At 43.1% G+C, this 25723-nt stretch overlaps 1 protein-coding gene across 6 annotated transcripts in view; it reads right to left on the bottom strand.

Annotated features, from left to right (window-relative positions):
* Nucleotides 1-25723, bottom strand: part of PDZD2 (PDZ domain containing 2) — a 204380-nt gene that overhangs the window by 155779 nt on the left and 22878 nt on the right. The window contains exon 1 of one of the 6 annotated variants that reach the window (XM_027709478.1): nt 23245-23367. The exons of 4 other annotated variants lie outside the window; for them this stretch is intronic. The gene's annotated coding sequence lies outside the window, so the exon portion shown is untranslated. Of the gene's footprint in view, nt 1-22185; nt 22262-23244; nt 23368-25723 lie in introns of those variants that run through there. One more of the 6 variants, XM_027709479.1, reaches the window with a different exon arrangement.

Genomic DNA, 25723 nt, shown 5'->3' on the forward strand with positions numbered 1-25723 from the left:
TGTCCCACAGGAATTGCCACTGCAGGCTTTCCCGCATGGAATGTCTAATTTATAGACTCTCTATCCCCCACGGACAAAACACACAGATGGAAATTTTACCCCGCTTCTACAGAAAACCTGCAAGTGCAAACTGTAACAGGAATATAATAAGGAAAGTAGCAGAAATAAAATGGGATTTCTTAAAATCACAATCTGCCAAGATTATTTTATTTTGAATAGGCTTGATACACTAGGTAACAATAGTTTTTAAAGAAAAGAATTAAGCGCTTGTTTAACCCACCTCAGCTACTGATCCCTGGGGTTTCCAACCTTGCAGTTCTCCTGGGATAGGGAAGTTGCTCATAACTTCTCCCCCTGAATTCGAACACCATATTTTTGCATTTGCATCTTGAAACTGCTAATATTTAGTTAAAAAATAATTTGATTTAAAAAGAAAAAAAAAGAGGATGCAAGTAAGCTTTCTGGACTGTCATATGAGAGGGATAAAAATAAAGCGGAGCAGTTTCCAAAGCAGTAGTACAACACTTGGAGAAGAATAAGGATTAAAATGCTGAAAAAAATGCTAAAAAAAAATGCTCAGATAAATTATGTTGCAGTTCATATTTTTAAGATTAAAGGAGATGTGCAAGATTTAGTTTTTGCCTCATTATCCATGTGGTCGCAGCTCATTAGGACACCAACTCACCCCCTTGGGCCCTAAGGCAGCCCCTCAGGGCAGCACTGAGTTACAGGAGTGCAAACTCCTTCCCTCAGACCTCAACTCAGGTGCTCAGGACAACAAACAAGGGGCTACAAAGCAGCTTCAGTACGTTCAGGCAAAATCACTGAAATGCGCTTTAATGAAGATCAAGCGACTGGTCACCAGTCTGCCTCTGCCTCAGACACCTTGGGAGTGTGAGCTGTAATGATAATCTTTACATTCAAGGTAGTAAAGACCTTGCAGAGCAGAGATTCATTTAAGAGAGCAGACAGAAATCCAGCCAGTCTGCCCTTTTCAGCTGGCATGCAGTGAATCAAGAGCAGGACCATGCGCACAGAGATGCATTTTGCTTTCTTCCTCCAGCCTGCCCAACACACATACACACACCCCAGATATCTTCCCCCACCCCTCCTCTCTTCCACCCTCTCTTCCTACCACCATTACTTTGGGAGGCTGCAATCAAAACCCATCCTGCTCCACTTTCCATGCCTGAAGAGCTCCACAAGTCTGAACCACAGCAGTGGTTCTGGAGGCTGAAGGCAGGATTTTCAACCCCCTCAAAGGGCATTTAGAAACCAAACCCCTCATGTTAAAAGCACTGGTTTCTAAAAACCATAGGCAGCCTCAGCAAACTTCAGACTTACTTTGCAAGTCACTAGAGTAGAAGCAAACCTCATCTGGCACTGAGAAGCAATTTTTCTTTTTCTTGGAAGCTACACAAAACATTTATTGTCATGAGAATGGTGAGAAAGTAGAAATTCAAAATCTGACAATCTAGCTACAAAAAAAATTCAGAGCCCAAGAAGGTCATCACAGCTGAGCAAGCTCCCTGCTGCATCTTTGGGAATGCACGGTGTCCTCACATGCTCCCTCATCCCAAGGATGTAGTCAGTAACTGATCTGGGGTGGGACCCTTTCCACTGCTCCAGGGGATGGAGGGCTGGTGGGTGCACACAGCCAGGCAGGAGAGCCGGCCATGAAATCATTACTGCTTGAGAAAGGGAAGGCACAGGACTATTCCCTGGCAGTGAGCAGGACAGGAGCCCTTCAATAGCCTGGTCTTGACTCCTTGCTGGTTGTCAAAGGTAATCACTGAGCCCCAGCTATCACAGCTCTTCTGACCTCTATGAACTGTTACCCAGTACAAACTCCACTGTGTGCCTGAGCTTGAATTTCCCCTCCAAACATATGGCTCACTCTCCAGTCACCTCTAATTTTTATTGCCTGCAACAAACCAGGTTTCAAGCAGTGCTGTGAACTGTCTGTTGGGGATATTAGGTTTCAAGGTCTCCCTAATCAGCTTTCCATTGAATAATGAGTAAAAAAAAAAACCAAATCTTCTTTAGTTTTACTTACATTTATACCACTTGTTGAATGAGAGCAACTGAACAGTGCAAGGAAATCTCTCCTTTTCATTTCTGTGCAAACATGCACAACCAGGTGCTGAAGAGCATAAGTACTCAAAAGTCATCTCTGTTTTGGAGATGAGAGATATCTTGGGCAATAATAAATAGAAAAATCTTCCTGGAGGACCAAATAGGGAGCTTTTGTCCACACGCTAGTGAACTATAAAGTCTTACAAACCTGAAGAATAAATGCTATTTTAACATCATGGAAAACAGTTACTTTTTGAGGCTTATGACCTGTTTAGGGTCAGGGAGTTCCAGTACAGCTGTAAATGTGTTATCATGATTACTACATGTCTTCTTGGACTTACATTCAGCGGAAAAATATAAAACAAATCTCAAGACCTGCCAGCTTTAGATTACCCATTCTCTGAAGAGCCCTTAGGCAGAGAACTTGCTGCTAAGAAACCCAAAGGTCTGGAAAAAAATCAAAGCGACTTTTTGCAGCCATGGGGATCTGGACCTTATTCTGCTCTGGTTGTACATAATTTTTTAATGTCAAATATTCTTTGCATTAACATGCTTTTCTGTTCTGGGCAAGGACAAAGGAAGGTAAGACTCGTGCTTTCTTGATTTTAACCTGGTATGACCATCTTCAAAGGCTGACTGCCCTTTTTCTGTCACAGAAAGCATACTAACCTAGTTTGGAAGGTACCTCAATGGGCCTCTGCTCAATCTCCCTGCTTGAAATAGGGTTGAACAGAGATGGCACATCCCTGCAGATTCCTGCACGACAATCTCTACTGGTGTGGATTCTCCAGCCTTCAGGTCACTTCAAACAGTGACTCCAGAATTTTCTTCTCTAGTGTCTGAATTATCCCTCCTTTGCCGCAAGCCTGTGTCCATGGGCCATTTTCCATCGGGGATTAGAAGGGAAGGGAACAGGATCTTTCTCCTCTTCCAGATTCTTGGAAAATCACAGGCACAGAGCAGAGGAGAGAGAGGACCAAAAGATACAAACTGAGCAGAATTTCTGTGTTAGTTTTATTCTCACATTAGATAAATTTGTCATTTTTATTTTATTCTAAATGCTAATGTGTGGCAACACCAGCTGCCAATTTAGAGAGGCATACTTGGCACGCCAAGATTTATGTCACTAAGCTTCGCATCCCTTACTTAATTCTCCTGATAGTCACCAACCCTTCCAGAAAGACAGATTTACTTGGCATTCTTCAAAAAACACTTACTCGATGAATGATGCTACCTCAAATTACGAGCCTCCCAAACTCAAAGCTCTTTGTCTAATGAAAACTATTACTGCTTTTTAATAAGTTCTTCAGCATTTAAAAATAGCACTCCTAATTTCCTGCTCCACCGAGCACCACCTTGACTTCAAGTCAAATTATTCACAACCTCTTCTCCACCAGCCCTGGGGGATACAAGTCTTGCATTTTGGGGCTAAGTACTTCTCTCAACAGCTGTGAGAAGCTCTCTGAAGCAGGAAAGAGCAACTCACTCTTAACAGTATCAGACAACAAAGCTAAGCCACCCTTTTTTTCCTGCTATTTTAACCCAAATGTCATAGGGTAACAAGCAGCAACACCAGCAAGATTTCTTTGAGGCAACTTATATTCAACTAAATTACATTGTGGGAGAGCAATAGTATTAACTCAAGAGTCCATGAAAGAGATTAACATTAACGCGCAGGCAAGATTTAGCACTTTTAGCTTGCTCTAGTTCTCACCAGGCACATGTCTCTCAGGAAAACACCAGAGGCAAAATACTCACAGCACAAAACCAAACAGAAGTGTGTTACTGTGCCACAGTGTCACAAGCCTTAGCACTGACATTTAAAGCAGCTGTTTCATCCACAGAACCAGTACGTGGGTCCTGCACAAAGGCTTGCAGAGAACATCAGATCTCCTTGCACAGGTGTCATACCAAGGTCCAGGCATGCAAAGCTCCAAGAACTCACAGAGCCTTCACATGGGTTGAAACTTCACCCTTCACCCCAGCACAAGCACGATCAGGACTCATCACACCCAGAGAGCACAAACATCCCCAAGACTAATGATCTTTATGTCCTGCTGCCTTACCCTTTTTTCAGAAGTTGTCACTAAACACTTCTTCCACTGCTTCCTGAATTTTGTCAGACCTCAAAACCCACTAAATTTCTTTACACGTTTTTATAAACAATGTTTTGGGTTTCTTTTTTCTTTCACTTCAAGATTTTTGAATATTCTTACAGTTAGCTGAATCTCTTAAAAATGTGGTCCTTTCCAAAACTGCCTGTTTTCCTGGAAGCCTGACATTCATCAAATATTTTTACAAATCTCCCTGTTAATTACTTCATTAGAACATACTACTGTGATTACATTTTTGTCTGTTAGACACAAAAAGAAACAGTGCACCCTAGTGTGACCTACTTTTGTGTAAAACTGGAAAAAATGTTTTTAACAAACATGGGAGAAAAATTCTCCACACTATCTGCCTTTTTAAGTTCAAACAGAATTTTTCTAAGAACTTGAAGGAAAACACTGCTTTTTTGACAAAATGAGGGCTTAGTCAAAGGGTCAATAAGAGCTTCCCAGCTTTTTCCTAATGCTCATCTTATATTATTTTTGATTCTGCAACCTATGCAATAGGAGAAAAACTCTCAAGTGCAAGCTGTCTGCATTTTGGGATTCAGTTATCCAACATCTCTGATAAGACTTCATGCCCCAAAGCTGCTCATCTACAAAACAAATACCAGCAAGTTCTATCTCTGCAAAATTTTTATTTGGGCTATTGACCCATGGAGTTCGTGCAAACTGCTTTTTACTGAGCACAACAGTTGTGCATCCTCAGGAAAACAAAAGTAAAATCCAAAGCCAACTCCTGTTTTTCCATGTGGATAAAAATCAAGCTGACTTGAAGGGAACTACTTGTAAAGGTTGTAGCTGCAAAGGTAAAACAACATTAGAAGGACTCTGCAGGAAGAGGGCACATGAACACAGTGGGAACACATACTCATAAAACATGAGAAAGTCAATTTGCAGTATTTAATGCTGACCTTCAAAATACCTTAAAAAGTCCATTAGAAGCTTTTATTCCAAAAGCTTAAAAAAAATTACTCCATTACATTGAATAGTAGTGTTTATACAAAGCTTCCAGCAAACTCAATAGCAGCTTCTCCTTAATTTTCTCATTTGCAAGCAGAGACAACCTTCACTCCACCTGTGCACATGACTTTCCTGTGCTAAGAACACAAGTTTTACATAAACTCATTTCAAACATGACATGAGTTTCTTACAGGCCACAAGGATGCCATGCCTAGCACATGGCAGCTCCTGCCTTCATTCTCCTCTCTTACAAACCTTCCCTGAGGACTGTTTTTCCTTTTTGCTATGAACGGTCTTGCTGGACACAGACTGCTGAAAAAAAAAACCAAAACCCAGACTGCTGATATTTTCCTTCAGATTTTTCTTCAGAACATCTTTCTTTTGGTATATAGATGGATTTTGAGGATGGGAAAATTTTAGTCTATATTCTAAAAGTAGTATGAAAAAACAACCTCAGGCAGCTAATTAAAAAACAAACTTTTTACACTGTGTCTAAGCATGTACATGCATATATATATGTATATATACATACATACATATATGTATGTGTATGTACATATATATATAGATATATGTATATATACAGATGCAGGACAACCTATTCTCCTATACAAAAGCTTAAGAAAAGCCAATGATTCTAAAATAAGGCTAAGTGAGTGTAGGACATTTTTTTTTTTTAATAGCACTGCTTGGGAAGGGACTTGTGATAATAATTACAGGTATATGAATTCCTTAAGTAAACAACATGTTCCCTGTCTTTTTGTGCTAACACTGCCTTGGCCTTATTATATATGCAGAAGAATCTGGACTTTGGCCACAGAGCATTTTTGTACTGCCTTTAACCAGAACTTCCTGAAATCAATAGCATCCATACGCTCCATTGCATCCAGCTTGTTTCTCCAGGGTCAGGGAAGAGGCCCAGTTTAATACACACTTAATTCAATTAAGAGCTACACAGCAACAGCCTTTAGTAGATTTTAACCTCCTCTCCACGCATCGTTTACTAACCCACCATTAATTAAATACAGTTATTAAAGTAGTGTGTTTATAATGACTGTATTTTCAATGAATGAACAAAAGCTATTTATGGGATCCAACAAAACGGTGCTTGTTCATTCACGGCGCGGGACTGAGCGCGGGTGCCTGGAGCCAGCTGGCATTTCGACAGCACAAACAGCAGTCAATAGATGCACAGAGGCAGGTCGGTACAAATATCTTCTGCCCAGAAGGAAGCACCATGCTGGAATGTTTTAAATTCCTGCTTTGAACATTTGCTGCTGAAAAAGGCACCGCTGCCAGGTGCCTGCATGGCCGGAGGACCCAGTGCATTGCATTAATAATCCCAACTCGCTACTATAACCCTTCTGCAGATCTAACAGGTTGCAATCCATTCTATTTGTGAGTGCGTTTGAAACAGCTTGGCACAAAGTGCCATTAGATACCGGGAAATATTAAATACTAGTGTTACCACCACCTTCAGACATGTGCCTCTCTTCAAACAAATCTCTGGAAAGAATCTGCTTTGGGTGCTGAGCGACGGAAAGATGTGGTCACAGATGGTTGACTGACAACTCCTTTGCATAACCAGGGGCACATGATGTTACGAAACACACAAACCTGCATAAGTGGACAGGGATACAGGACATGCAGCCCAGATCTTCCCACTAAATCATGTTCAGCACCTTCAGGTAAAAAGATTAAGATTCTTCAGATGACGCAGCAGATTGCTCAGAATGTAGGTTTGACACTGTATGTGGTCTAAGGCAGCTGAAACACCCAGATTAGCCACAGGTTTATCATCATGCATTATCAAATTTAAACAAACTAGTCAAGTGACAGCAAAGGTAGAGAAACAAAGGATTTTTCACTTACACCACTAACCCAGAAATGTGTAACAAACACATGAAAACTCAAGCACAGATTTGAATTTAAAAAACATAAGGAGTTTTTCCGTCTTTGCTAAAGTAAAATGCTAAAAATGTTTGTGCATGTGGATTTTTTCATTCACGTGTAAATATATGACCCAACCACCCCACATTGTTCTATCTCGAATGCTTTTAGTGTAAGCAGAGCAACGGGAAACATAGTTTAGGCTTAGTTAACAAAGTCAGCAAGAAAATTGCCTGTGTTTCTCCTAGAAACATAGTTAATAGGGCATATCAGGAGGCAATATGACATATTTGCTACACTGACTCCAAAGCCCTCACAGGGAGGGGGATTACACCCTGGCCATCTGCATTTTGGATGGTTCCCATTAACAACTTCTGCTTCATATCAGACACTTCTGATGTTTGGCATGGATGGCTCTGCAAGGCAGGTGAGGGCAAAACCTGGGCTGCAGGTCCCTGCTGCACCAGTCACTGAGGCAGAGTATAAAAGAGAACCTTCAACACTGAAAGAACCATCATAATTCTGTCCACTTGGGTGATTGTGTCCTCAAAGTGGGAGAAGCCTTACATGGAAAGGAGGGTGAACAGTCTTATCATGTTGTCAGTGGCCAGAAAGTGCTGATACTGACTGATGATGTGCCTGCAGATCCTCCACTCTCAATGCACAAGGGTGGTTTAGCAAACTGAGGGGCAGCTCTTGCCACAAAGTCACCTCTTGCAATGGATAAACAGCTCAATGTCAAAATGGAGATCAGTGATGAGTGGAGTCCCTCAGGGTTCTGTACTGGGACCAGCACCATTTAATAGTTTCATCAACAACAGGTGCAGTGGGATCAAGTGTCCCCTCAGCATGTTTACAGGTGACACCAAGCTGAGAGGTGTGGTTGCCACACCTGAGGGACGGGATGCCATCCAGAGGGACCTGGACAAGGTCAAGAAGTGGGCCCTTGGGATCATTATGAGGTTTAACAAGATGAAGTACAGGGGCAACCTCCAGTACCAACACAGGCTGGGGTATGAACAGATCAATAGCAGCTCTGCTGAGAAGGACTTAGGGGTGCTGGTGGACAAAAAACTGGATAGGACTTGGCAATGTGCACTCACAGCCCAGAAGGCCAACTGCATCCTGGGCTACATCCAAAGCAGCGTGGCCAGAAAGCCCAGGGAGTAATTCTGCCCCTCTTCTCTGCCCTCAAGAGACCCCACCCGGAGCACTGCATCCACCTCTGGAGTTCCGCAACACAGGAAAGACATGGAGCTGTTGGAGTGAATCCAGAGGAGGACAAGGAAGATGATGAGAAGGATGGAGCACCTCTCCTGTGAGGACAGACTGAGAGAGTTGGGATTGTTCAGCCTGAAGAAGAGAGGACTCCAGGGAGAACTAATTGTGGCCTTTCAGTAAAGGGGGACTTGTAGGAAAGATGGGGGCAGACTTTTTAGTAGGGCCTGTTGTGATAGGATGAGTGGTAGAGATTTTAAACTAAAAGTGTGTAAATACAGACCAGATATAAGAAATATATTTTTTATGATGTTGGTGGTGAACAACTGGCACAGGTTGTCCAGGGAGGTGGTAGATGCCCCATCCCTGGAAACATTCAAGGTCAGATGGGGGCTCTGAGCAATCTTATCTAGTTGAAGATGTCCCTGCCCATGGCAGGGAGGTTGGAACTAGATGACCTTTAATGATCTCTTCCAACCCAAACTATTCTACAATTATATGATTTGCCAAAGAACAGCAGAAAGGTAGCTACATAGAACAAGACCAAGATGCCTGTAGGCCACATCCTTGGGTCTCTGGTTTAACAAAGGGGAATGGTTCAGAAGAATATAGGCTAGATAAGAAGGAAAAAAGCTTTATTCTTACTCCTTATTTTAAAATTATTATGAAATCCTTCTCTTGCTTTACTTCATGGTCAGAAAGAAGTACCATTCTGCTTTGCCAGCAGCATTAAAAAGCTTTCACACATGTTCCCAACAGCGTTGCTACACAGCCCCTATTCACTGAACACATTTGCAACTCAGGAGCAATTACTTGTGGAGCATATTGCCTTTTGGCCTGCTCGTTTGTCTTCTAACAATTATTCTGCTTTTTAAAGAACAAACTCCTCCCCTTGCATGAGCAGATGGGGAAATGTCATCTCTCGTTCTTAGAGAAGCTTTGACCAATATTCTGACTTGGGCATTAAATAGAGCAGAAGTCCGCAGAGCTACCTATGCTTTATGGCATAATTTTCTTTATGCATGAGCTCTGCTGTCAGCAATGTCAGCAGGAATATGCATGATGTTACACGCAGTGTTTGTCAGCTGGTCGCTTACTATGCAACAAGGGCCCGGGAGCAGCGGAGAGTAGAAAATCAGAGCCCTCTTCATTTAAATTTATAATCTGCAAAATCAGGACAACTAAGGAAAACAGTAGAAATTGGCCCAAGTAGTAAGATTTAGACCAAGATTCAAGATGCTGAAGGTGCAGGAGTGCTCAGGAGCAGTGGTGATGACTCAGCCTGTGAAAAAATGTGAGAGGCATGAAACTCAAACAGCTGGAGGCACACACACAACACTGACCAGCAGAGGACAAAAGCAGCTGACTGACAAGGAGCACAGTGAAAGGGGCAGCCTGTGAGGCATCTCTGCTCAGCTAGGGCCACAGGAGGATGAGTGACAGTGGTGGGGACTTGCTTCTGGAGACAGTCAGAAGGGGTGTCCCGCCACTCCGAGGCAGGGCGTGAGGGGATGCACTTGGCACCATTCATAGCATCACTGGATATGACAGCGACAACGAGGGGACACAATAGCACTTTATTGTGACCAACAGCTGGCAATGGCTGCTACACTCAAAGGTTGAAAATCAGCTTCCATTATAATCTCCTGGGTTTGCATGCTCAAAACATACAATTTTGGTCTCCAGAGAAAGATCTGCCACTTTTTTTTTTTTTTTTGAGGAGGAGGAGGAGAAAGAAATAATTTTCGTAAAAAACTCCTGACTTCTGTACTGCAGGTGAAGATGAGTGGAAAGATAAATAGCTGACAAAATAAAGAAGAAATATAGTTGCATTTCACTAACAAATTTCCCTTGAAACCTGAGATAGGGGTTGTCCTCTGCAAGGAAGGGAGTCAGTGACAGTGGGAAGGAGGATGTAAGCAGCTGTGGGAGAGGTGAGCTTACTCCCAGTTGAAGAACACACCTGAACGTAGCATGAATAACTCTGCAATAATCTGTAAAAACAAGCATAAGAAGAGTTTTCTTAATCACATGATTCTCTAAGCTGACCATCAGTATGTACCCAACACTTTCAATATTCAGCTGCTCTTTATAACCAGCCTTACCAACACTGCTTAAGACTAAGTCTAACAGTAGCTGGGGAGAGAGTGAAGCAACAAGATTTAGCTCCAATACACTGCATATCTGCAATTTTTCCTCTTCCTAACTATTTGCTAAAGATGTATGTCATAAACTCGGTACCTCAGAAGGCAAACTGTTTTAAGCAGGCCACTATTGTTACGAACTTTGCTTTCTCATTTACAGGTTGGATGGGTTTACTTGGTTTTTACATCAAGCATCAGGCAACGGGGGTAAAACAAACAGCACAAAGCAGTTAGTCAGCCAAGTTTCAGTGCCTCTGGTGGGACCCAAGCAGACATCTCAATGATGTGCTTTGGCTCTCAAACTAGACTACTGGGAGCACAACAGAATTGATAAAACACTGAGTAATTATGCATAACAATGGCTGAAGCATGCAGTTGCAGATGCAGCTGCTAACATATCTTTTAACTATTGTCTTGTTGACAAAACGAATGCTTAGAAAAAGTAAAAGTTATTGCAAGTGCCAGGAAGCTTGTGCTGCACACCCTTTTTTGCCTCCATGAGGGTACAAAGCCCTGTGTTGGTAGGGTTCAAGTCTCTTCTTGGGTATATTTTTGTTTTTCTTTTGAGTTGTTCTTGTAGCATAAGTGCTCTCCGTTGCATATCCTAAGGGTCAACGTGAGGTTATGCTCCACCTTTTTGGAAGAGATATCGGAATCCTGGTTGGAAACTTGCCCTTTAGCTGGCCTGTTCTGAACTGTAAGGGTTTAAATATGCAACTGTTTCTCCCCTTCTTTCCAGCCCTTCATTCAAGGCTCTGCTTAGACTTCCTGTCTTGATCATACATTTTAAAAAACCATTTGCATTGCCAGTAATGCCTGTACTATATCTGGGTGCCTAAAATCCCATGTTTTCCTGAATTGGGGAACTATGAGATTTTTCTTTAGAGAAATGAAAGGCCCAGAAGAGGTGAATTTAATCATGTCAGCATCCTCACTCATCCATCACAAAAGCTGGGTTGCTCTGCATCCCCTCCAGCAGCATCCCACCAATCCTGGGCACTGGATTGCACTCTTGATAGCAGGAGTTTAGAAGGCGGCACGAGAACAAGGCTGAATTTGCCCCCTGAACCTTCCATCTCTGTTCCTCCTTCCTAACCTGCCTGACAGCATCACCCTCCATCTCACGGCCCATGTCTGCAGGGCAGAGAGGCTTCAGCTGAGTGAAGAGCATGGCTGGGGAATACACCTCCACCTGTCCAGCAGTCAAGCCACCTCCCAGCCAGTAGCGCTGCCTGCCCAGCCCCAGGGCAAGCTGCACAGGGCAGAAACTCAGACCTCCAAAGTCAGAAAAGCTTTTTGGCTGTTTTCAGTAGCATACTGAGTATCACTCCTGGTGCAAAGGAGCAGACAGATCTGCCCAGCCTGGAGAGGACACAAATGTGCCAGCAGCCACCGCAGGGTGGGCTGCATTGTGAGACTGCACCTGAAATGCCAACAGGACCCAGGCTCTTGCAGCAGACAGACCAAGAATCTGTTCAGGGAGGTTATAACCACTCTCACCCTCAAAGAGTCTGAAGTGCAAAAGATATTCCTGTATCAGACAAGAGTAGGAGACTCTGTAGGGAGGTTAGTGAGACAGACACAGACTTAATTTGAGAAGTTAAGCCATTTTATTCATGTAGCTGCTCTGCAGCACTTGCAGTATTGACATGAGCAGACAGTAATTGCCAGGATTGTTTTCTGCTGAGCTCTCACTTTCCAAAAAGTCATTACCCAATCAGTATGGAAAGTCATTAGCTAATCCCCTTAGGATCACACTGTTAACAGAATTTGGTGAGCTGCCTGGACACTGGCTGAAAATACTATATATCAACACACAAATGAAGGAAACATCTTAAGGATTACTCAGCTGCACTGGGCAAAGCCCCTGCCAGGTGCTTTTCTGTGCCAAGTTCAATCCAACTTCCCAGCAAAATTTTAGGAGAATTTCTGAACTGTCCTAAATTGCACCATTCTGTAATTCCCCATAGTCACTGCTGCATTTCTAACAGCATGTCCCCTGTGCCAAGAGGAAGAGCTGCAGAGGTGGCTCTGCACTGGTGGTGAAAGTGACCATCAGTGAGCAACCCAGAGCACACTGGGTGCCAGAGGGGAGCACACAAGAGCTATCCTCTCTCAGAGTGCCAGAGAACAACTTACAGAGCATCTGTGCTCATTCAGCAGAAGCAACAATATGCTCACTCTAGATCCAAATTAAAATTGTGTTGCAAGATAAACCAGGCATGTGCAAAACACAGATTAACTAATGCAAAACCACAGGCTAAATAAAAAAAACTCAGGATTAAAGATTAGAGCGTAGGGAATTGGCTGAGGCACAGGGAAGATGTAACAGGCAAGGGATATCAAGGATACCTGGATTTAGCAAAATCAGAGAAACTAGGGAAAGAGAAAATTGCAATTTGAGATGAGGATTTGCAAGGATTACTTCTTAAGAAAACAAATTCCAGACAGAGTCCTGTGGTTTGGTGGGAGACTATTGCTGGCCAGGGTAAAGGCAGCTGGGTGCCAGCTTGACTAAACAACTTTTCTAGAAGTAATGATTTAGTTAAGGCACATCTTGTCTCTAAATGCACAGCGGCTCTGGGGTTTTTTACCAGTTATTTCTCCATTAAAAATGTGTCTTCTTATGAAAGTCAGTCATTTGCGCCAAGCAAAAACTGGTGGTTACCATGGGAGAGAAAATAAAATTCAATTCCCAGTAGGTCTGCAAATTCCAAGTACTTCCCTAAATGAGCTGCACGCCTATGAAACATCCCCCTTGGGGTCCTGACACACAGGAAGGTGCACTGCTGCACAGAAAGGAATGTGATGGTGGTTTGATGACCATCTGCACCTGGTGGCATCCCTAATATGATGGTAATGCTAACAGGTAGAGGTAAAAAGGAAAAAAAAAAAACAAACAAACCCCTGATTTTTAAAGTACAATTTCACATTTCTAAAGAGGAGGGAATGCCAAGCCAAGCAGATGCACTAAGTGCCCCTCGGTAGATATTGAGGGTTTTCTGGTTTTATTATCCAGAGATCAGCCCTTATATTTAACAGACGCTTTCTGTGAGCACCCCAGCTGTTATGAAGCTTTCTCTCAGCATCTCTGCACAGTAGAAATCCTAATACACAAAGCACTTTGTCTCGGATGCAGATATGTTATTGTCTGCATATAAGCTATTATACCAACTGTGTTGCTCTCCCAGGCACTTGTGTCAAGAGCAGGCAGTACCAAGCCCAGGCAGTGCCTATTAGCCTTTTGTCAACAAGGTATTTGTTGTCTGCAACAAAGCACTTAAAAATATTTTGCAGAAAAGTGATTGGAAAAGAAAAAAAAAGCAATTTCCTGCCTTCTGCAGATGCACGTCCTTAGGTTAGGCTTCGCTTTGTTATACCCAAAACACTTAAATCTGTCTTGGCTGGAGGAGTAGATCCAGGCTATACCCTTTTGTGATGTCCAGGCACCCACGAGGGACTGGAACATCCTTCCACACCAGTGCCCAGGCTCCCTCCACGGGAAGCAAGAGCAACAGCCCAGGTGGGCAGATGCCCATCCCATGTTTTATATACCAGCAGCCCAAACTTTGGAGAGTGTAGCATGGGAAGCTGATCAAAAGGCCAGGCCAGGCAGCCACCAAGCTGGCATCACACTTGCAATTAACTTTGACTGTCTATAATCTGAAGAGAGGACGTGCCACACCACATCACACAGCACAAAAATCCCTCCATGTGGCACCGACTGCGCTTTTTATAAACTAAGTACCAGTTTCCTCTGCAACACTTCTCCCAAGAAAGTAAGGCAGAGTGCAAAATAATGCCTGGAACATGCTGATTTTGTACATATGGAGAATCGGGACAGCTACATCATAATATTTTGCTGAAGTGAAGTATTAATTGCAGGTCTGTGGCACAACCTCCTTTCTTTGTGGGAACTATTAGTGATATAATCTGTATGCATGGTATGGAAGCTGTGATCTGTTGAATAAATTTGGAACTTTAATTTACTTAGTGTTTTCTTCCCCACTGTTTTTCATTGCTTTTAGGAGAGAGTAACTAGAAAACCCTCCCACACAGTCAAATATTCAGCTGCAAGAAAATAGTCATTCAAATCCACAGAGCAACTCCAGTTCTGGTTGCCCCCACATTTACAAACTTGCCCTGTGGTATTCTGGAAGATACACAATTTTTACAGCAGGTTTTTGATGTAAGAAGGGAGAAAAAATGTCCATGAGTCTCTGAATCTTTCCATTTTATATTTTGACAGGAAGAAAGAAGAACTTAAATTGCTATTGCATGGAAAGGATCTTCAATAATGTTTTGTCTCAGAGAAGACTTTTTTTTTGCTTACATGTGTACTCATATCTGGTAAAGTCATCTCTATAAAGAGGTTCAGAAAGAAATTTCTTAGAAATAAAGATAGCCATCACAGATTATAACCAGCATTTTTCCATTAATCACCTCCACTGTATACAGTAAGAAAGTTTCCCAGACAGCCTACTAGGCGATTCCAGACTTTGGATATTTTACTGCAAGGGTGGGTGTCCCTCTGAGGAAAGACTCAAATAAAAATATTCTCAGAAAGAGAGGTCTGAACGCAATAACACTCTTCAAAGCCATGTAAGGTTATAAAAAGGACAGCAGTCAATTGTACTACATGGCCATTGAGAGTAAACCAAAAATTAATCAGCTTAATTGCCAGCAAGGAATATTTAGGCTACACATTATAAAAAGCTGCAAGGACAGGACAGTGGAACAAGCTAGCAAAAGATGTTCTCGCCTCAGGTTTTGGAAAGAACAGGCTAAGTAAGCTAGGATCCATCCATCAGGGATGGCCTAAATATCCAGGATGGACAGTTGGATTTCACAACTCCCTCTGGACCAACATTTTGTTGACTTTCTGGTCCACACATCTCTGTGGAGCAAAAACAGATACCCAGCAGAAAACAGACACAAATCCCCACAATGGCTGAGAGCACTCCTATGGAATGCTGTGTCCTCATTAAGAACACAGACATATTTTTTTTCTATACTGACCTCTAAGCACAGTGTAGGAAAACAGATATTCATGGAGTTCCACTCAATACCCATCTATACTATGCTAGGCATGGGTAAAACAAACATCAGTGGAAGACAAGTTTGTGCTCTGACTTCAAGAGCAAAGCAGACACTTCCAATCACCAAGGAAACAGGGATCGTATCTTTCATCCAGAGACAACCATTCCCATAATGCCATCAGAGGCAAAAAAATCCATAAGTGAAACATGACAGCCCGCCCCACCAGTGACCACAAGTGCCATTACCCTGGTTACAGATCCACATCAAATTCAAATAACTTGCAGTATTGATACACTGGAGATGATGACTCAGAGACTCAGCTGGAGCTCCAAATAAAGACAGATCTTCTGGCTTCCTACTGAGCTCCTGATGTACAAGAGCACTGTCTCCGTCCACAGGCAGCACGTATGTTTGGGATCCACCTAAGTTTCTGCAGATTGTACAGCAGCAGATCACAACAAAACACTGAGTATTTTCGAAGATATTCCCTAAGGCAGATGAAAACATCTGGTACCCCCCCTACAAAGTGTTCCCTGCCACCCACACAAGGGCTGGACACCACATTGTGCTGTCAAAAACCTCAATCTGTTTTTAACAACTAAGGAAAAACAATTCCGGCAGAACGAAACTTAACCTAAATGTTCCTTTGCCAAGTGATGCCGCCTCCTTTCTGGTTACATTTATGGGGGGAGGAAACTCCTGAGTTAGAAAAACAAATGGTCACTCTCAAAAAAATAAAAAGGCTCTCAAATGAACCCGAGTTCTACTTTGTCTTGGTTTCTAATTGATCTAAAACTTGCAAACCTCCCATGTGAAATGCCATCAAGGCAAAGCACAAAGCAGGACACCGAATGCTACCCACGCGTGGGATGCACACAGACTCAGGGCGACAGCAGCAGCGGATTTTCAGCCAAACCCCAGGGAAACCAGCTGCGAGAGTGAGCAGTTCTCCCCGAGAGAACTGCACAGCAGAAGCCAACAAGTCCCAGTCGCAGACAGATTTTAATTTTCAGGGCTGAGCCCAGTAAGCTGGTGTTTAAAACAGAGACATATTCTTTTCTTGCTTCTGGGGAAAGTCAACTAATTCACAAAGAGGAAAGGAAAGCTGAAGGGCCTTTGAGGAGGCAATGGTTCTGGTGCACTGGCCAACTAACAAGGTTTGTCAGGGCTCAGCTCTATTTGCTCTTTGCAGTCTTTTATTGCATCCCCATCCTGTAATGCCTAAATGCTGCATCTAACATCATATATCCAGTGCAAACTGTCACATATTCCTGGAGTTGGGGTTATTTGCCACTTGCTGCAGCTCCTCTGTGACCCTTCCCCTTGTTGCGCATTTCCAAAGTTTGAGGATGTGGAGCTGAACCATTTCACCCATCAAGTCCTACGCCCAACACCAACACTCTTGCTGGCCCCAGTGCCTCTCCATTAAGTCTCTTCTTTCAGTTTTACAATTGGCACAAACTTCCCTGTAATACATTTAAGAAAAATGAAGATAAGCAGTACCCAAGGCAGCCTTGATACTACAGTACACTCCTTTCCAAAACAAAGATGCAGATTTGTAGTATTCAAAGTCATCTTAATCCCAATCAAGGGTTCCCAGTACCTACCCTGGATGTAGGAAATGAGGCTGGTGGTTTGGAGGGTTACCTGACACCCTGCCTTCCTGTCCTACTTTTTCTGGGTATCTGAAAAGGATTTAATTAAGTCCTTCAAAAGGATATAAGAAGCACATACTTACATAAGAAGCTCACAAATGAACATTCAAATTACTGGGTTTTTTCTTATTATTACTTAGATGGCAGTTGAAAACACATGGACAAGCATGAAAAGGAAGGTCAGTGCACAAGCCTGCTGTCCATACAGACATGTAAACACCAGGCACACGGTACCACTGAGCGTTAACCACCCCATCAAACAACAGGACAAAAGCATGTTCATATGAAACATTACCAACAGAAAATCTTGTCATTCCCTAAAAATTCATCATTTTATGTACCTCAGACAGGGATATCTGCATATCTGACTCCACAGATAAAACCTGATATTGCAGATCTTCATTGCATTAATTCCCTGTTATTGAGAAGATCTGATGTTAATTTTTGCATTCGTTCAATTTCATAGGCACTTGCTAATACTTCTAAGACAAAATAATTAAAAAATCACTACAATTAAATCCTTTGTGATGGCTTCTAGTTAAAAAGTAATAGTCAAAGCCATGAAAGAGAGGCAGACTTTAATTAATAAACACACTCACAAAGCAAGCTCTAAACCTCTAACAACACTTTGTCAGAAATACTCAATAGCCGTAAGTTTCTGATGAAAGCCACATTAAGTCAGCTTATAAATGAATTCCAGCTTTTCCTCTGTAACTCTGATACTTCCAGAAATTACAGAATTTGGAGAGGGGGAAGGGAAGACTGATGCCACAAGGTGGAGGAGTCTCACACCAGATTTCCTTGGAGCTATTACAGTGTCCATCATCATTTAGCTTAAAACCTCTTCACAGTATAGGCCACCTCAACAACAATCATCGTCAACATCAGTCCTTTTGTAGGAAAGGTGCTTGTCAAAGCAAAAGTAAAGGGGCAGTAGTTTGCTCGTGGCTAGAAACAAGCCTTTTAAGTCTAACAAGGGTCAAACCAGGACCTCTATATGAGCTGCTGTTTTCCTATCTGGTTTTCTGTTAGGCCTGATCAGCTGGTGGTGGCTTCCCCCGACGAGTATTTTTGTTAGGTAAATTGAACATCACACTTCAGGACACACCATTTCAGCCATCAGGGCCCTGGCGTGTCCCCCACCAGGGGCTGAATGATGGAGCTGAGGACTGGAGTGAAGCCCAGCCACCACCAGCAGCCCCCACCCCCGATTGTGCAGCAGTGGGGCAAGTAATGGCCCCACCCTGACACCCCTCCAGTGCTGGCAAACACAGAGTAGACACACAGAGACTTCAAAGTAAGGAGAGAAGGGAGTATTTCACAGGAGATATTTTAAGTGAGACAGAAAAGAAGTTTCTCTTTTACGTACATTATAAACGAAAATTTAGTTCACATCCATTTCACTTTCCCTTTTTTGTTAGCAACATTTCTGTAGATGCTCTCTCAAATTTAAAACAACATACTTAATTGTCCTGTTGCATGCTCAGCTTTTAAAGCAAACATTTCATTGTATCAAGGCAGAAAATACAGTTTTATAACCACAGTTAAATAAATTACTTAAGAAATCATCCAGCTTAAATGGGTTTTCCACAACTCTGATAAATTATAGCTGCACGTGTAGCAGTCTGCTGGCCAAAACATTCCAAGATCAAAGGAGAAGCTGAAAATGAACAAGACTATTTATTATCTTGATGAACACCACATTCAAGAAGTCATCGTCACAGCTGTGGGCTGTACAAGTACAGAATAAAATTATACTATCCTGAAAAACTCCGTGCTGAAGCAGAAACCATGAAACAGACCCAGGTACAAGGCAGGGATGAATAAATGCATCAACACTTCACTTTTTAATTTCACTGTATTAAAAAGTATGCTTAAATCTGTATCACTTCATCGTGCTGCCTCTGTCATCATGTAACAATTATGTAAGGCAGTGTAATTAAAAATAAACTTCTCACTCCCCAGCAGCAGTTATGCAATAGCTTTGATTAACTGAGATCCTTCATGCTTAAGGAGTTAAAGTTACAACTCAATGTCCTTCCCCATAGCTTCACATTCAAATCCTCCAACAGAAACTATCCACATTTTTCTTCTCATCTCTCTGGTACAAAGATGGTTTGTCAGGTTTTATTTGGTTTTATCTGCTTGCAATATGCTGTCTCGAGGTCCTAAAAATGCAGGGACATATTTTGTGCAATCTGTCAGCAACTGTCTTCAGATGCAAGGCTACAGGGAGTTGATGAGCTCTGTTCTTATCAGAATGAGTCACAAAAATGGATTATCCATTCTTAATCCTCCTTACACTGGTGAATTTCCTTATTTTTTTTTTGTTCAATAAAAATAAAATAAAATGAAAATTGGCCTGGTGAAACCTTGTAATAACAGTTTCCCCTCGGGACGCCCTGGCAGAAGAAAACATCACTCTGTCATTTTAGAGAACTACAGAGCTTCCAGCACCCACTCCATTCTTCCACAAAAGCAAGCATTTCACTACTTATGGTACCCATTCCAGCACTGTGGATGGTTTCCCCCATACCTTTTTTTTTTTTGGTCACATCATGTTTCCCCACATGATGTTCAGTAGCTGTGTTTTGGGGGTTCTTTTGCTTTTTTTTGAAAAGTTCTCTTCTCTCCACAAACTAAACGAGAAATCATTTAACCTGTTTTCCTCACAAAACCATAACAGCCTTTTTCACCATAAAAGTCTTACTAATCTACATTCGCTTGAAATGCAAATATTTTTCACAAAATCGTTCTGCTAATTTTCATGAAAGCCAGCACCTTACGGGATCACAACCCCCACACTGAAACTCTCTTTCAGTTAAATCCCAAAAGAACAAAACCTGAGCTTGGGTAACCTCCCTTCCATTTTGAATGGGGATTTAGGAAGAGAAGTGTGAGTTTTGCTGCTGTTTGCTAATCCCAACAGAGAGAAAAAGGAATCCAAACTGCCTGAAAGCTCATCCCTGAAAATAATGTGATTTTCCTGTAAGATTAAAAAAAAAAAAAGCATCTATTCATAGATTTGAGCTTAAAGGGGAAAAAAAGAGGTCTTCGTACTTCTAACACATGGTCCACCGCCAACTTTTAGTCCAAAGCTGTCCCATCAGGCAGTGAGCTGATGGGCAGAATGGAAACCAGGGCTTCATCTTTGTGGTTATTTCCTTGCTTATTGGATTTGGATTTTTAGCTTCACTCTGAAACGCTGCCATGCTACATTTAGTACGTAGTAACTGGCACCACTTTAAAGGCCCCGGCAGATCCCAGTCAGCAAGCCAGATTAGTTACACCATGCGGGAAGGAGGGCTTGTGTGTTTTGGGGAGCCATGGGGAAGCAGGAAGACATTCCACTGCGGTGGTGCAAGTGGCAGTGGTGGAGGGAAAGGGAAGGGAGGAAAACAAGCCCGTTCTTGGACTTGATTTTCATCTCAGACAGTGTGCTCTACTTAACTGCACAAGGCCATTACACACGGATACGACTCAAACGTCCTGGGAGACTCCAGCAGACTGCACTGCACATGAACAGTCCCACTGCCAGAGCAGAAGTTGGTGTCTTGTCATGCCACATCAGATTCCAGGTTAATGCATGCTGTCAAAGATGTGGAACAGTGCAATCAGTGTCTGCTTCAGCGCAGCCAGCGTCCTCCAGGTGACACGCGAAGGCAGAGGTGGGTGAGCACCCTGAGAGAATCCAGCAGGGCAGCAGCACCTCTGGCTAACATCCCTCCTTCTCCAGAAAACATCCCTCCATTCAAGGTTTCATCTTCCACCCATACGAAGGAGGCTGCCGTAGGACCCAGTTCCACGTGCCTGTGCCTTCCTAATTTGCCAGTCACTTCGAAGAGCGTCTGGGGCCAAGTGCTGCCTGTAAATTACTCCTTTCTCTGCAAAACCCACTTAATGGAATTAAGTGAAGGATCCATTTGGCCCATGGAGTATGTGAAGTGCAGAATTAGATTTTATCTCATTCCATTACAGAAAGTTCCAAAATGGAGACAAATTTTCAGTCATAGGCTGAGAAAAGTTATTACAAAAATACAATGCAAGAATGTGAAAGGCTTTTTTCCTTTTACAAATAATTTAAAAATATATGGTTCATTCAAAGCATGTACATCATTAAAGATTTATAAATGACAGCTGCAGAGGAAGTAAATAAGGAGAAAACTTTAATTTTTTTTAAATTTTCTTTCCCAGTTTTTCAGATAGACAAGAAAAATCATTAAAGCAGAATCATAAAAATTACTCTGCAAGAAGAAAAAAAAGCCCCTCACATGCAACTTAGACACGGAATGAAGTTAAACACATATTTGACAATCTTCTAATCATTAAAATATACATTTGACTAATTCCCTTAAGCTTAAAAATTTCCAAAATGCAGCCGAATGCATCCTGGGCTCCATCCAAAACAGGGTCAGCAGCAGGTCAAGGGAGGGGTTTCTGCCCCTCTACTCTGGTAAGACCCCACCTGTAGCACTGCATCCAGCTCTGGGGTCACCAGCACAGGAAGGACATGGACCCATCGGAGTGAGTCCAGAAGAAGCCACCAAACTGATTAAAGAGATAGAGCACCTCTCTACGAGGAAAGTCTAAGACAATTGAGATTGTTCAGCCTAGAGAAGAGAAGCTTTGGGGTGACTTATTGAGGCCTTTCAGTACCTGAAGGGAGCCTACAAGAAAGATTGAAAGATCAGATTTTTCAAGGGCATGGAGTGACAGGACAAGGGGGAATGGCTTCAAACTGAAAGAGAGTAGGTTTAGATTAGATAATAGGGAAAAATTCTTTACTGTGAGGGTGCTGTGTCACTGGCACAGGTTGCCCAAAGAAGTTGTGGATGCCCCATCCCTGGAAGTGTTCAAGGCTAGGTTGGATGGGGCTCTGAGCAACCTGGTCTAGGAAAAGGTGTCCCTGCCCATGGGTTGGAATAAGATGATCTTTAAGGTCTCTTACAACCCAATCTATGATTCTATGATCTGTAACATAAAATTAAGGTACCATCTTTACCCTTCTATCCTGTCACTTTCGTTTTGAGTATTTCTGCATTTTTTCCACTAACGCAGGAAGAGGAAGTTATTTTATTATTTTGGACCTACCCCTTGGAAACACTGCTTCCTCAGCAGTCAGATTTTGCCTAGGGTGCAACTCCCTTCCCTGTCAGAGGAGGATACCCCGCATGTGAGGAGATAAAGGAATAGCAAAACAATTATGTGACATATTATGACTATCTGGCAATTATACCACCTTATCAATACACAAAAAGCATGTAAAAGGATATAAACATATCAGGTCATGTTTTGGTCACCAACCATTTCAGCAATGAGCCTCCTAGCTTTGTTTGTGTCACCTCTGACAATGCTCTTGATGCCCTCACAGACCATCACTCAAAGGCAGTGTGACAGTACTTGCTGCATACCTGTCAGGCTTACAGCTTCTCTACCTCCCCACAAGGAGAAGTATGCAGTGTTTAGATAGTAAAGACAGTCCTTTGGAGCCATACTATTATTTTAGCATGACATGCACGCAGAGTGCCATCTTGGGGCAACCCGGTACCAAGTAATCCAAATATTCTGTCACTGTAGGAACTGGATTAATTTCGGTTCTGGTGCCTATATTATGTATATGAATGCATGTTTGAGCCACTAGAGAAAAAGATGCCTTTTTCAAGGAACAATTGATCACATTTTTCTAGACATAAACTTGAAGGCTACCTGAACTACCCGAAGCACTGCCAGGTTTTATGCACTGAATGCAAGAGCAAAAGCTCTGACAGCATTTATTTTTGGTCAGATGATCCCAAGCCTATACGCTTGTATACTGATTAAATTAATCAAACCACAGAAAACACACCCTGCAAGAAATCTAGCGTCTACCTCCAAGAAGTCAGCTACTGCACAGGGGAAAAAAAAAACATACACAGCTAATTCCTGGAGAAATTACTAAAGATTAAAGCACTATATTACTGGCATAAGTGCTGAGCTGCTCCTACTATTTTCTTCCTGCTATGGAGGCAGTGCAAAGCACCTAGTCTCAGGGCTTTGCTGGAGTCCAACCAGGATCAGTCCAAAAGCAATGTAATGTCTTACCTCTGATGTTCAGCTTAGCCCCACATGACTCTCAAACCGGTGCCCGAGAAACACACAAAGCCCACTGACAATCCCTTGAGTGGAGCAGCATGATGATGCAGAGGGGTTTCCAAGACCTGTGCCTAGCCCACAGGAATACGATGATCCAAAAATGACCATCCAACACCAGCATCAGACAGAGTTATTAGACAGCAGAGAAGAAATGCTCTGAGAAGACGAAGAACTGCATTTTAGTAACACTTCTATCCTTCTTACAATAATTTAATACCAACAGGAAAAAATACCAGCCCTTTCTATAAATATACATAAAGTATTACTACCATGTGTGTGGGAGAAGGGTTTTTACACTTTCTTTCATTGCAGAGCTTAAATCCTGGCGTGATCTCAAGAGAAAGATGAAGCCAGGGGTCTGCTGCAGAGCCTGTGTGTGCATCACAAACCACCAGGCGCCCTGGCACAGCCCAGCCCCATCAGCAGCTCTGCTCCAGAGAGCCAGGACCAAAATAACCCTGTGGGAAAACTTCCAGAGCCATTACCTACCCACTTTCACTCTAAATACAATTAACACTAATCTTCAGAAGTTCCCTGTTTTGTTCAGTAAATAACAAATCTACATGAGGAAACCAGCAATGCGATTTAGAAGAAAGAGGTTCAGTGCTAAGAATACACTCCCATGAAGAAGTATGAGGAGACAAGGGATAGGCAACAAGAAAGGCTATTTATGACATAAAAATCATATCATCTGTAGAACAGATACTGAAGCACTTTTTGCTTTAATACACAGGGATGGCATCTCCTACACAGCAGAACCTGCATACAGATGTCCATACACAGAGCCTGAACAGCAAAGCACATATATGGGAAATGCCCCAGGTTGGAATGAGCTGGTTTCTACCTGCCAACCATCAGGCAGATCCATAATTCCATCTTTCTGTGCCCTTCCTTACAGGATCGAGTCTTGGACCTAAAGAAGCATTTAGGAGAAGGGGGGATGGGCTTTGAATAGTCTCTGCATCATGACCACAAATCAAGCAACAGCATCAGAAGGCTAAGACCACGAGTGCTATCAGAAGGGCAGCTGCAAAGAGTCCCCATATGGGCGACCTCCTGCCCACATGATTGAATTTACCAACCATACAAAAGTCATAAGTATGGCCATGAAACATAAGCTGCTGTCTCCTGTGCTGAAGGGTTAGCAAGGGTCAGTCAAAGGCAGCTTTGCTGCCACAGCAGCAGACCAGCTTTATACAGAAGCAGATCTTCTGACACCCTAAAGCATGTCTACACAGGAAGATTCATCCAGGTTAAAGTGAATTTGGATGTAAACTGAAATTACTCTTCCTGGTTATTGGGACACAGAGGGAAATAAAATCAATTTGTAATAAAAGTTCCCAAAGGCCAGTTGTCAAGGAATTCACCATGAACAGCACCTCATGAGGACAGTTCCTTAGTTTCCTCCTACATTACCTGAGATACTTCAGCCAGGCAGGAAACCACCAAATACTGACAAAAACAGTGAAAACAAATGGTCTAATGCTTTTTCTGGAGACCTTTGCAGTGAGAAGCGAGGCCAGTGCCAAGCAGAGAGAATGGAGACCGGCACCCAGTGGTAAATCATTCCCTGACCTAGCCTTTTGGAGAGAAGTTTCTGCAGCCTGCAAAGAGAAAGTCAGGCCCCAGACTTGCGTCATCCCACCCCTGAGTCATCCCACCACGCAGATCCTCTCCCCTACCATCACTCCTCAGCCAGGCTCACATAATTATTACTGCAGAGCTGCAATCATCCCTGTGCAGCCAGAGCAAAGCCGGCATCCCCGCCCACACACAGAGGAAGGGGCATGCTCACCCCAAATTCAGCATCTGAACATGAAACTGAGACTCCAGGATAAGATGGGAAGGTGGAGAGAGCTCCCCACAGGCTCCTGAAGTGATTCAGGCAGGGGATGCTGCCTGAGATACAGGATGCCCTACATACAGGGGATGGGAGCAGGGACATAGGAGCGGTGGGGGATGGATGATCTGTGCCATCCTTGTGCCTATGACCAGGTTATGTCAGGTGCTATTAAGGCACGAAGCGTGAGCACCCGTGTCTGCAACCCCACCGCAGACTGCTCCAGCAGCCTTGAAATGAAACCTCCTTTAAAAAAAACAGGACTTTAAAAACAGAAAACCAAAAACAACAACGCACCCTACGCAGCAGTTAAGAGAGAAAAACACATGCCCAAAGGTGCCCAGGGGAGCAAACCAAGGGGACCTGTGCCTCCAAAACCACCCTTCTCCCATGGGTCGAGTGCTGCTGCCGTTCTGTTTCGTCTGCTCAGCTCCTCTGCCTGTCCATGTCCCCCGAAGGCAGAGCTGCAGCCGCCGGGGAGCTCCGCCGTGCCTTCAAAGAGCCTAAAGTGGGTCAGCGGAACGGAGAGAAAAAACCTGATTAAAGCATGAAGGAAGCGAGCAGACCTGCTGGCTGAGAGACAGCAGAAGGCAGGGAAAGGCACTCAGAGGCTCCACATCTCCTCAGAGGCACAGAAAGACAAGGACTGCTGGTCCC

Source organism: Neopelma chrysocephalum, unplaced genomic scaffold, assembly GCF_003984885.1.
Source record: "Neopelma chrysocephalum unplaced genomic scaffold, ASM398488v2 Primary Assembly neopelma1_96780, whole genome shotgun sequence".
NCBI lineage: Eukaryota > Metazoa > Chordata > Aves > Passeriformes > Pipridae > Neopelma > Neopelma chrysocephalum.